The following is a 13,250-nucleotide window of genomic DNA, read 5'->3' as shown; positions in this document are numbered from 1 at the left end:
AGGACTAGTCCTTTGTCTTGAGTTGTCAGAACAGTAGCAGACTGTTGTGTTGAAGCCATAATCTTGAGGTCATGAAGTTATGGTAAAGTCCTTTGAAAAAGTAGGAAGGAGGCAGGCTGGGAGGCAGCAGCAAGGAAAAAAATGGCTGATGTAAGTGTTGGAAATGATTTAGTGATAGTTACAGCATTTCACAGCCTTATAACTTAGCAAACATGAGCTACTCCATGGCAGGAAAAAATAGGCTTGTTAATTCATTACTTCCTTCTGAGGCTGTCCTAGTTAGAACAGCTAGGACCAGTTCATCACTGTATGGATGTATCCCAAAACTGTGTATTCTATTGCCTTCCATGCCATTTCCCAGAAACTGGTATCAATGAACCGTTTACACTCTCTGCCCATAGAGCCTGACTCCTCAGGCTATAAACTGGGTGTTAAGAGGCCTGTGAGATAGGAGGGTGCCTCCTTGTCCTCACACTCGTTGTGGAACACCCTGCCCTGACGGAAGTACTGGGCATTCCTGCCTGAACTGGAGGATATATAATCTTGGAGTCTTGGAACTTTTTTAACCAAGGATCCAGAGGAAGACTGCAGATCACCGCTCTCAACCAGACTGCAACCACCACCCTTGACTGGACTGCAACCACCACTTTTCAACCAGACTGCAACCACCACTCTTGACCGGACTGCAATCACCACTCTTGACCAGACTGCAACAGCACTCTCACCAACAGGTTTTCCCCTCTCCTTTTACTTTGGACTCAGGGGGCCCAAAGAACACCACTCTGTTCATGCCCCAGGGTGCTGGGTTATACATTTGGGTTTTGTGGGTTAAAACCAATTGTTTGTCTGTATAATTGTATTTATTGTATTATTTTATTAAATTGTTATTCTGACTTATAATCTCTCTTTTGAGTTGAGTTCATTTCCCCTGCTGGTTTACCTTTAAACCAGCACAGAGGCACATGGGAGTATATTTCTTTTTCTTAAGAGCAAGTAGGTGTTTGTCACCCTGTGACAAAGGGGTAAAGTTCACTGAACCACAAGCAACCATTATTGCAAACAAACAAATATGTTCAACTTGATACTTGATGGCATCTGTTTCATGAGGGAATGAATGATGCATATGGCAAAAGAACTGCTCTCATTCCTTAGCATTGTTATGCCCAGTAGGTTCCTAAAATCTGAGGCTTTGGATGAGATCTTGAAAAATTCAATCAGGATCTGTAGAGTTGCAACTAGGCTTCAGAACTTCAGGAAAATCTTGTGATTGTTGGAAAAAATTAGGAATAGGGATAGTTGACTCCTTCACATGTGATATGCTTAACAGGAAAGCTTTGGGCTGTTGAAGAGGACTTGACCCAGTTCTTTGTTGTTTTTATTCAGGAATAGAAATAGTAACATCATGAAGCTGCAGCAGGACATATGGAAAAGAAAGGGCATTGGTTATAGCCCACTTTAAATTAATGACACATCTAACAGAGCAATGTGGAACCTAGCAGCCTGCTTGTTTTTTTGGAGTGGAAGTCATACAGCTAATGTAATTTTAGACCTAGGCGGTAAGCTTTGACTGATGGAACATGTTGCTGGGAGTGTTTTTTTCCAAAAGGATGTTGGGCAGGACAATCCTAAAATAAGGGGTCTGGTCTTGGTAAACAAGACCAAAAGTGAGACCAGAAAAAGGAAAACAAATATGAAATTTCAATGAAGATAAAATTAAAATACTGTAAAGGAATAAATCAAACATAAAAGATGGTTAGGTCAGAATGAGCAATACTATTCACTGCAAAGTGCTGATTCAGAGCTAGGATGAGGTGAAGGTGTTATGACATGCTGCAGTCACTTATGCCACATGTGTGAGTTTAGTATGCTTTTGGCAGCTACTGGAGCTAAAATGCCTTTGGAGTGATTCTGCACCCACAGACTGAATGTAGATGTATCCCTGCACAAATGCTTAAGGCAGAACTCTTGGACATGGGCAAGAAGACCCAATTAGGAGCAGCAGAAGATGATGAAAAAGAAGAGGAAGATGTCTTCAGAGTGAGGGGAATTGTCTTTCCTACTTGGCCACAAAGATTTTCATGAGCAGTGTAGCCAATAACAAATATGCCAGAAAATGTCAGTCCTTTTTTGCCAAAGTAATCTAGTGTTTGAATGAAATAAAGTGTCATGTGTGAAAAAAACTGAACTGGGCTGGAATATTGTGCTGACAGAAGGGATGCTAGCAGTACAAAAGGCATTCTGAAACTGAGGCTATGGTTCAGTCTCCTCTGTTACGGGAAGCCAGTCTGTGTTATATAGATGTAACTGTGAATTCCTTTCTGGTTTTGACCTCTTAAAAACACATAAATGGCACTTCCTGTCCTTTCCAGTGGGTGAGGGAACAGTTCTAGTCAGCCAAATTATCATTGGCCATGGTTATCCATGCTTTCCACTTGGCGTTTTGGGCAGGCTATAACAAGGTTCGAGTCTATGCAGAACAACATCATGTGACTTGCCTCTTCAGGTTGTATGAGAATTGGCATGCGAGGTGCAGAGCTACAAAAGGAGCTTGTGTTCTTGGTCCTCAACTGCAGAGCACAGCAAGTACAGCACAGGGGGTGCCTGGCCCCATATTCCACACTGTGGTTGCTCCACTGAGCAGTGGAGTCTCCAGACTAAGGCTAAAACTTGTCTGTATGAGGGCTGGTCTTAGGTAGTGGAATGACTCTAAACACAAAGAGTGTGTATGAGTTAAGCTTTGTTATGGTTGGAAATGGCTTGGCTTTCTGATACTACAGCTTGTGCCTTCTCAGTATAAGATGGTAGAGATATATGGAAGAAACTGTATATGGAGCTTACAGAGAAGAAATGATCTACAGGCAAACTACTGACAAGTCCTTTTTGTAATTTTCCCTGCTGTACATATTTTTCTACACTATACCACTGAAATCAGTCCAATGAGATACCACTTGATTACCTGGAAGATAGCTATCAGTGATGATATATAATTTCCTTTAAGTGACACATTTTTAAAAAATGGTCTTGACAACTTTGTGCTTGAAGTTTTCTGCTTGAGCTGTTAGAAAACACAAAATGCTGGAGGCTGTTTCACCACATGCCGTAACAAGTGCTTTGCAGTCAAAATTTGGCAAACAAAAATGATGGTGGTCATGCATAAGGTGTAGCCAAATCAAGCCCAGTTTCTCAATACTGAAGCTCCTCCACGTGCCAATAGCAGCAAAAGCTTGCTTGAGGAGATAAGCCAGATATGAATCACGGTTTGAGAGCATCTCCTATAGTGAGCTGTAAAAATTCTCTTTAGAGCCTAGGTCCCAGTATAGAATTTGTCATTGTTACTTGTAATTCTGGTATGAATATTTGTAATCAAGCTTTAACTTCCAAGAACAGAATTTTGGAGGTTTTGTGTTTTCTATTTGGTTTTGTTGCAGCACTCAGATTTACCAGACTTGAACAGGAACATGTTGTCTTGCTGATGTATAAATGTATGGAAAAATGTAGAGCTTCTCCATAATCAGGGATCCTAATGGATAAAAGAAAATGGCAGAAAAACATTAGTGGTAAGGGATGTATCATACACACCAAACCATTATCATAATCATGGACTAATGCTCTCTCATTCTTTACATTATCATTGTCTACTCATTTCTTTTTCACTTTCCTGGCTCTTTTCTTTTGCCTTTACTTTCTTCTGTCATCAAAGCCACTTGTTATTCAGTCTGTAAAGGTTGACTTGAATATATTTTGTCTATAGTTAATTAAGCAGTGGGAAAATCCTTTTGGAGAGATCTGCATACTCAAGACCAGGTTCAAGTCATGTCAATGTCAATGTCAATATATCCTGAAACATATGAACTGCTGCTGTTCATATTTCAATGCCTTTTCTGAATAGATCCTTTATGGAACAATTTGCTAGTATCTGCTCCAAAGTTATAGTTTCTTGTGTTACTTGAATTTTGTTATATGACTGTCTGTGACAATCAATAGCAACTAAAAGAATAATTCATTCCCCAATGATACTGTGTTGAACAAGAGGCATTAAAATTTTAACTATCCTGATATTTAATAAGCAGTCCTTAGCAATGTGAATAAATGTATTTCAGAAATGCTTATAAATTCTTTTGTCACTCATTATGGCCTGATAAGCTTGATTCAGAAGGAGTCATGAACAAATTACTTTTAATGCATTGGATTTGATGAAAATTTCTCAGGTTATGTTGACATTCTCCTGGTAGTTTCCTCTTGACAGTTCTGTACTGTGTATTACATGCGTGTCACCATGTAACAGCAATAATATAAGTAGGTTCAGTAAATGAAATGTTTGAAAAACATTAATGTGAAGTTGGGTAATCTCATCTTTGGATGTGTTGAGTGTACTGTTCTCCCATGAGCTGATGGTGGATAATATGAGCTTTGAGAGGAGGGTGGAACCACAGTGCCTCCAGAGCTTGTTTTCTAAGTAATTTACTAAACTATTTTTCAATTCCATGGTAATCAATAACTTATCACTAATAATTGGGCTATTGGCCCATGTACTGTGCAATGCGTCTACTATTTACAGGATTACTGGAATATATTCAACATGTCTTCTTAAATTTTTTTTAATGTTACATTTATGCCTGCCTACCCTATTACAAGTTTAATTGTGTGTCACTGATAATATGAATGATTTGTAGAGACTTAGAGGACCATTAATGCCTGGAAATACAGCAATACACTCACAATAAGCAACCATCTCCTTTGGAGCGATTCCATGTTTAGTGTCAAGATGTATTCCGTATCTCATTTTGAAAAAAGCTGCCCCGTAGTGCCTTTGTGTTGCCACTCCTAGTGCTGAGAAAGCTTTTCAAATGCTGTGTAAGCTATGGTCTAAAGTTGCTTTGCAGATTTTTTTGTAGCTCAAGGTTTCTTAGAATACTCAGGTGTTCTCAGGAATGACCTGATAATTGCTGTCTCTCTGCTCTCCTGCAGTTTCCAGTGTCAGGCTGTCCTTTTCCTGCCTTGTCTTCCTTCAGATCTTCTTGCTCCACTGCATTTCTTTCCTCTAACTTTTGCATCTGGATTTATTTGGTGTTGTCCAGGGTGTGTCTCACCATCAGGAGGCAAATTTGGTTAGGTAGGTTGGTATCACAGCCTGTGATTTATGGGAACCCTTGCTACTGACAAAAGTACTAGAGGAGACAGAGACAGGGAAGAAAAGGAAGCTGTGGTTAAAAAGCTGCTGTTCTCAGTACCCGAGTTAGGACTTGATGGTGACCTTACTTGGCACTGGTGAGGCCACACCTTGAATCTTGTTCCAGTTCTGGGCCCCTCTCTACAAGATAACCATTGAGGTGCTGGAGTGTGTCCAGAAAAGGGCAATAGAACTGAGGAAGGGTCTAGAGAGTAAGTTATACGAGGAGTTTTGGAGGGAGCTGGGGTCTGGGGAAGAGGAGTCTCTCCAACTACCTCAAAGGAGGTTGTAGCCAGGTGGGAGTCAGTCTCTTCTTCCAGGCAACTAGTGTCAGGACAAGATGAAATGGCCTCAAGCTGCACCAGGGGAGATTCAGGTTGGACATCAGGAGGAAGTTCTTCAAGGAATTGGATACCCAAGGAGATGGTGGAGTCACCATTCCTGGAAATGTTTAAGAAATGACTGGATGTGGTAGTTAGTGCCATGGTATGGTTGACAAGGTGGAGATCAGTCAGAGGTTTGACTTGATAATCTTGGAGGTCTTTTCCAGCCTAAATGATTCTGTGATTCTGTGAAACTAGTACCTCATGTACAGATGAGCTATTGACTGTATGGTGATGTGGTCTTGTCCCTTGGAAAGCAGCAGTTCCTGGCTCCTGCTGAGTTCCTTCCAGCAAGTTCAACCACTGAATTAGAAAAGAAAAATACAATCTGACATATAATCTTTGACAAGTTGCTGACCCTTGTGTCTGAGGGATGAGAGGAAATTATTCTCTGTGTTCACGCAGTTCTTTTCTCTGTAAACAGCAATTCTTCATCCAGCCTTAAGAAAAAAAGAAGTCTGGGTTGAAGGCAGAAAGTTCAGTCTCATTTCTGAGTGTAAGAAGTCCCTTTTACAGATGATTGAATTCAACCATGTCCGGAGTGAATGTAACAATTGCTTAATAATGTGAAGCCTTCAATTATATCCAGCAGATTCTGTAGGGGGATTTTGCAGGCAGGAAGAAGTTAATTATTCAAAGGTGGATCCAGATCAAAGTTTATTGGCTTATATACTGTAAACTTGATAGCTCTAAAGTGGTAACTGACATACTTTTTTTTAATGTAATTTGTGAGCATGTGCAGTGGTGTAAGAAGGTGTTTTTCCAGTAGGTAGAGAAACAACTTTTTACTTGCTCATTAATCAATTACACTTTTCTTGAGAAAAGGCATGTAACCTAGAATAATATTCCAAAGTTTACTGGAAAAAAAAATCCAAGTAGAAGCTTTTCAGGTTATGATTAAGGATTTGTTTTACTTGTTTGTTGGTTTTTTTTTTCTCCCTTGAAATAGTCAGAGTCAACATGACCAGTATGTTTTCAGGTAAGAGAAACCTTTACTTCAGCAGCAACCTTCTTATCCTGTATGAGACTTTATACTGTTAATGCAGAGTATCTGTGTTAAATGAGTTTGATCTTGTTATTTTTTTTTCCATAGATAAGTCTAAAATGCAGACAAAAAAATGATACCTTCACCAGACAGAATTAATTTTCTGCAAGGGAGTTTCATCTATTTTGCACACCAAAAATGCAATGCTGAAGTAACATTTTGTGACATTGCTATGTACAAAGGCAGACTGAAAAATCATGTTTCCATGGAAAAGTTTAATGTATAAAAGAAGAAGTAGAGGGAAATTCTGTTCTCAGTGAAGTTAATTTTTTTCTCTTGTCTTTCACAAGGTCAATTTTCATCTCAGTTTTCTAAAATATGCTACCCAATGAGTAAATGCAATCTAACAAAAAATGTAAAGAAAAACCACAGTAACAGAGGTCATCTACATTTTCAGCTTTTAATGGCACCTTTCTTACAATGTGTACCTTTTCAATTACTGTTGATTTTTGAAACATATCTTGATTTTTGGAACACTGATAACAATGCTAGTGTCAATTTCTTTGTGAAATGAAGCTCCAATATAATGGTGAAGTCAAATGGAAAATCAAGAAAACAAGGACAGGATGCAAACTGCTTGGCTGACTGACACATGGCTTGAAAGGAAAGGAAACAGAGCGAATTCACTTCCTATTTGAGTCAAACCCTAGTGCTAAAAAAAGAACCAGTGATTGGAACAGCAAAGTAAGTTACTTGAAAGGGGCCACAAGTTGTCAAGGTAAAAAGGAGGAAAAGACAAGTAACAAGAGTATTGGAGAGATACAGAACACATTGTGGCTCTGTCAGTGATATTTGGGGTACTGTGTACATTTTAGCTATTGCAAGAAAAGAAAAACTATCTTTTATTGTTTAACTTACACAAATAATGCTTCAAATAAATTTCTTTAAGCAATAGATTGCTTTAAAACCCCACTAAATTTCAACATTTAGTCTTCTCTATTTCTAAATTTTCTATTTCTAAAATCTCTGGGGTTTCTGTTGGCTTTTGAATACGTTTGCAAAATAGGCATACAACTCACTCTTCTGTGAAATCAAACATATTTCTCTAATTATTATGAATGTGTTATATTTCCTAGGAAATATGCATTCGCTGATTTTTCTAAGGTATATTAGGTGGCTTTCTTAGGTATAGCAAGTGTTGTGTTGTCTATTGTAGGTATGGGAAATGCTTCCTAGCCCAGTAACTAATAACATAAGGAGGAGATTTGATAACTGTATCATCTTAGTCTAATGTTGGTTGTGGTATACTAGAAGTAGAGTCAAACCCTGCACTGTTCCCCTCTGATACAAGTCTGTTAAGGCTTTTCCTAGCAGCCTATATTTCCTAGACAGCAATCAACATTTAATCAAGGTTTTGCATTTAAGTGAAGGGTTTGAATTTGCGAGCCAGACTGTATAAATTTACTGTCACCAGACCTTTCAGAATCTGTAAAATTTTCATTTTTTTTTGAGGACATCTGTTATTTTGCTAAGCCTGATCATCTAGCAAAGCCCTTTGTGTTCTCCACTAACCATGATTAGCCATCTGGCAGCTATCTGTAGACTTAGTTTCCCAAACCGTAATTTCTTTCCAGTGCTAAGCCTGGACACATGACTAGGGGCCTCCATTGGCATCTGCTTTTTTGTTATTTTAAAAAATTACTTCCAGTATTTCTGCCCAGTACTTAGCACCCTTGTTTACTTTAGAGTATTTCCAGCAGATGGGGAAGAATGTTACATTTTCCTCGCATTCAGCACATTTCCAAAGAACGCAGATTTCCTTTTCTTGATCTATAATGGAGCAAGATACCACTGGAATAACATGTTTCAAAAGGGGTTTCTTTCATGTTTGTACTTTTTGATGATCCTAGAGATCTCTTAGATGCCACTGTTTGTCATTTTGCCTTGTGTTGCTTTGACTATGCCATAAAAGCAGAAGCATAATCTATAGAGTGAGTCTGATCTAAAGAAATATTCCACTGTTTCATATAGCTCTGCATTCATGAAAACCATGCTAACCATGACTGACAATTACAACTGAGAAAACAAACAACTGCTCCAGATTACAGGAATAGCAAATTAGTGCTCAAGATAAGAATGGTTAAAAAAACCCAAACAAATAACCAAACCCAACAAAAAAACAAACAAAAAACCAATCCCCAATTTATCTGTAGTTTTTCTTCTAATTTGAAAGAGTGCCAAATTTTCATGATATGGAGACTTGTAGAAGCTTTGAGTTGCAAAGACTAACAATGGTTTTGGTAGTGACATGGCTTCCACATCCTCAGCTCAATATACAGGGTTTATATTCTAAGTATATTAATCAATACCACTGCAAGGCTGGAAAGCACAAACTCCTCATGCACTTAGCAGTCCTGGGAAACCAGTGAAGCTAAGTTAAAGTTATGCTGATGTGGTTTACTTTTGAGGGTGATGAGGATGGTGCTTTACTTCACCTTTGTAATGCAATTGCAGAAAGGAGGAAAACTGCTACTTTCCACTTACATATTTTGTGGCTCACTCTCAAGTTTTACCTTGGTAAGATTATTTTAAAGAGTGTTCTCAGCAGACAGACTACTACATTTGCACTGAAACAATTCAGTTCCAAGAGTACAGATAAGAAATCAAATAGAAACATTCATTTAAACTTTGTGGTTAAATAATTACTGGTAGCAGGAAGTCTGCCTTCCTATTTTTTTTCATCAGCTGATTCATCTAGATCAGATCTTATATCAGTTTTGAAGGGACTGAAGTCATGTAATTAGAAAGCTGTCAAGGTTTCTGAACTTTTTCAATCTTATGTTAAGAAAGGCTGTGGGTAGTGTAGCTGAATGATAGGCCTCTCTGTATGCACCGAAAATTATTATGCAGGACACAGAATACACTCAAATAACACTGGTGGGGAAAGTCCAGGGAAGGACTGTGGGAATATGTCATGGTTTCTAATCTTTCCAGGCTGCAACAGGCAGAAGCAATAGGCAGAAGCTGTTTCAGAGTGTATTCTGAAAAGAGGGTGGGGAAGGTTTTGTTTAAGGACCTCATAATTAGGCAGGTGAATTCCCCCTTCACAACCATGCTGATAGCCTGTAGCTCCTGACATCTTGCCTGTTTTTCTGGTTTGAAATGGGAGGGGTGAATTTCCATGTATAAAAGTCCTTCTGTTTACAGGTCACCTCAAGTAGTTGGTAAAGAGCTGCCACAATTTCTAGCTGGCCTTAAGCCTCAAGCTCTATGACTTGAGAAACTTTTTTTTCTAAAGGCACGGGGGGACATAAAATATTTTCTTCTATGATTTAAAAAAAAAAACAAAAAAACATTTGAACTACATTGGAAATATTGTTCAGATACAAATTGGACTTTCTCCTAAAGATGGCAAGAAATGTTTGGGGAGAAAGATGTTTGTATTTCTGTTTTCACTTTCTACATTAAATCATTCAAAGCTTGTGGGTGCTGATTACACCATTTCCTCTTTACTTCTTGTAATGCTGTAATTGAAACACTCATATAAACATTGGAGCAAATAGCTCTGGCATGTATTTCTTTTTTCTTTTCACCTCAGGATTGTAAATGTGTAAAATTCTAAAAAATGCTTTGTAATACTAACAAAACAGGTGCTTGTGACATGAGACAAAAAGGCTTCTGAAAGTCCTACTGCACTTAACTACTGGTATGTTTTGCAGTCCAAGTACATCCTAGAGCTCTATATTTTAGAATTGACTGGAACATTTGAAGCTAAATCACTTGCTTGATTCTGACTGCCCAAATGTTCATCTACAATGATTTCACACTAGAATATGCAAGAATTCCAAAAGCTGTACTTTTCAACTGGCCTTGCAATCTTCCATTTTAGAAGATATGTTTAAATCTCTGGTTTCTAAAAATAGTAATAGGAATGAGGTGAGGGGTGATGGATGCTCTGCAGGAAGATTAAAGAGCACTCTGTAAAAGATTCTTAGAAAGGATGAAGCTCTGTAACTATAAAGAACAGAGATTCCTTATTTTATATAGATTGCTGACATGATTGGAGGAGCACAGGCTGTTATCATTAATTTTAAAATAGCCAGTAGTTAAAGTCTAGGGAATTAAACATATGTGATAATTATGTTTTATCCACTGATAAAATGCAGCCCCTTCCTAGGGTGCAACACAGTAACTGTTAAAAAGGACTTATCAGCGTTACAGGGGTTTTAGATGTCTTATAACCAGAGTGAGTGATATTAATGGATGACTTCAAAATACCATAATTTTCAGTCATTGACTGCAAATGGGCATCATGTTTTCAATCTTAAAAAGCTACTAACAGTATGTATGGCTGAATCAAGAAACCAACCAAGATATCTTTGCTGTATCATCTTGACAAAAATGGTTTCATTTTTCCGATCTCTGTGTAGCCTGCTTACTTCAGCTATAAATTTTGGGACTATAGAGTGTATTTCTTGTAATGTTGTTGAACAGTAAGAAGCATAATGAGGTTTAAATCCTCACTGGAATGCCTAGGTACCACTTTGATATGAGAAAATAAATTACAAACAGTTAAATAAGTAGTCACATTTTAAGATGCACTTCAGTGCAATTGGAGTCTAGTGGAACAAGAATGAATATCAAAAGATTTGCCTGCAGCTTGGGAGAGGACGGATGCAGTCTCAGACAATGCTGGCTTCTGCCACAGGATGTATTTCCAGTTATGCTGACTGCAAAGTGAAAGAATATTTTGCATAATGGCATTTGCCTTTTTGTTTTTCCTGTATGAGCCAACCACACAAATCACGCCCTAAATTAGTCTTTTATAAATCACAATACAGGTTACTATCATGTGCTGCTCAGTGACATTCCACTCTCTTATAAACGTATTTATTGCTTACTTTCATAAACTTCTGCTAGAGACTATTAAAAGTACTTACCAGTAAGATCTTAATTTAAACTGGATAAGTATTCCCAGAAAGTCAAACTGTTAGCATAGTCCTTGCACTATATGGCACAGCTGTATGATGCTAAACTATTTGGGTGTATATAGAACACATTCCTGAGGTGGTGCCTCAGCTAGCTGTGTTGGTGCTGGCCAGTATGAATGGGTGGTGTGAAAATCAGTGTATGTTTACAGCACAAGGTGGCCAGGAATCCAAGAGAAGTGAGAGAGTCACCTTTAGGATTACAATGGTAAGAGAAGGAATAAGCTTGTCTGGCTCTGCCTGGAAAGCAGGTCCCTGTTTTGAATACAGAAACTGGAACTGTATTCTAGTGCTTGTTTATATGTAGGAAGCATAACCCTGCAGATACTCTTGAAAAATAATCAGACCGAGTCAGAGACGATTCTGCTTACCTTTCATGTATCTTATTTAGATTTGTTTGCTAGTCATTTAGGATCCATGCAATAGTTGTTTTCACAACTACTGTGAATTGATTTTAGTCAAATCACACTGTGAGGTTGACCTTGGAAATGGGGCATGATGTGGTTGTTCCTTGGTTCCTTCCTTTGCTTTTGCAAGAGCTTTCCAGCATGCTTCTGTTTGGGGAAATGGGACTTAGAGTTCTACACACTGAGTTTCATTTTGTTGCTCTGCTCCTCTGTTCTGTTGAACTGGGCTTTACTATTTCCTGTTTGTAGAGGGTTGGAGTGGCAGGTGTAAGCCCCAGGAAGCAACTGCTGATTTTAAAATAATGTACCTTACTAATCCGTTGAAAAGTAACACACCATTTTTATAAAGAAAGTGGCATTTTTTTCAGAGTACACAGCAGTAATTAACTGGTGATCTGAGACAGTTGTTTTTGTTTTCCTAGAACTTCAACCTTCAGCTGACACTCCTCTACCACTAAAAACAAAACAAAAAAATACTCAACCATCTCACATCACCAAGTACTCTTATTCAATGTTTTCTTAGTCATCGTACAGACAAGACTACACACTCTGGGAGATCTGCCCAGGAAGATTGGATAATCAGTTTAAAAATGACAAAAATGAGAGACTGAAAGTTTTAGTCCAAAAACATAATACCTTAACAAATCCTTGTCATTACAGTGAGGTGGTACACCATATCCTGATGCACTGCAACTAATTACAGCCATTTGATGTGACATGACTGTTTGAGCGAGTTCATGTGTTATCATTTCAAATAATGCATCACAATTACTCTGTGTTGTTGGCATTGAGGAGTTACCACTCTTCATTCTACCACGTAGATAACAATTCAACAGCTGGAGGATCAGTGTGGGCTACTTTCAGGAATCACCTGGAGAATTCAGACTCTTGAAGAAATCCAAATGATTTCCAAAACAAAAATGTCATAGAATCACAGAATTTTTTAGGTTGGGAAAAAACCTTAAGATCATTAGTCTGACTGTTAGCCCAGAACTGCCAAGTCCACCACTAAACCACATCCATAAGTGCCATATCTACACGTCTTTTAAAAAACCTCAGGGATGGTGACTCCACCACTACCCTGGACAGCCTGTGCCAATGCTTGACATCTTGTTACTTGGGAGAAGAGACTGACCCCTACCTGGCTACAACATCCTTTCAGGCAGTTGTAGAGAGCAAAAAAATCTCTCCTGAGCCTCCTTCTCTCCAGGCTAAACACCCTCAGCTCTCTCAGCCACTCCTCACAGGACCCTCCCCCAGCTCCATTGCCCTTTTACAGACTTGCTTCAGACCCTCAATGTCCTTATGGGAGTGAGG

Source organism: Manacus candei, unplaced genomic scaffold (assembly GCF_025592945.1).
Source record: "Manacus candei isolate 608988 ecotype Guabito, Panama unplaced genomic scaffold, ASM2559294v1 h1tg000061l, whole genome shotgun sequence".
In the NCBI taxonomy this organism is placed as follows: Eukaryota; Metazoa; Chordata; class Aves; order Passeriformes; family Pipridae; genus Manacus; species Manacus candei.
The sequence above is the reverse complement of the archived record's forward strand: the minus strand, read 5'-3'. Positions refer to the sequence as shown.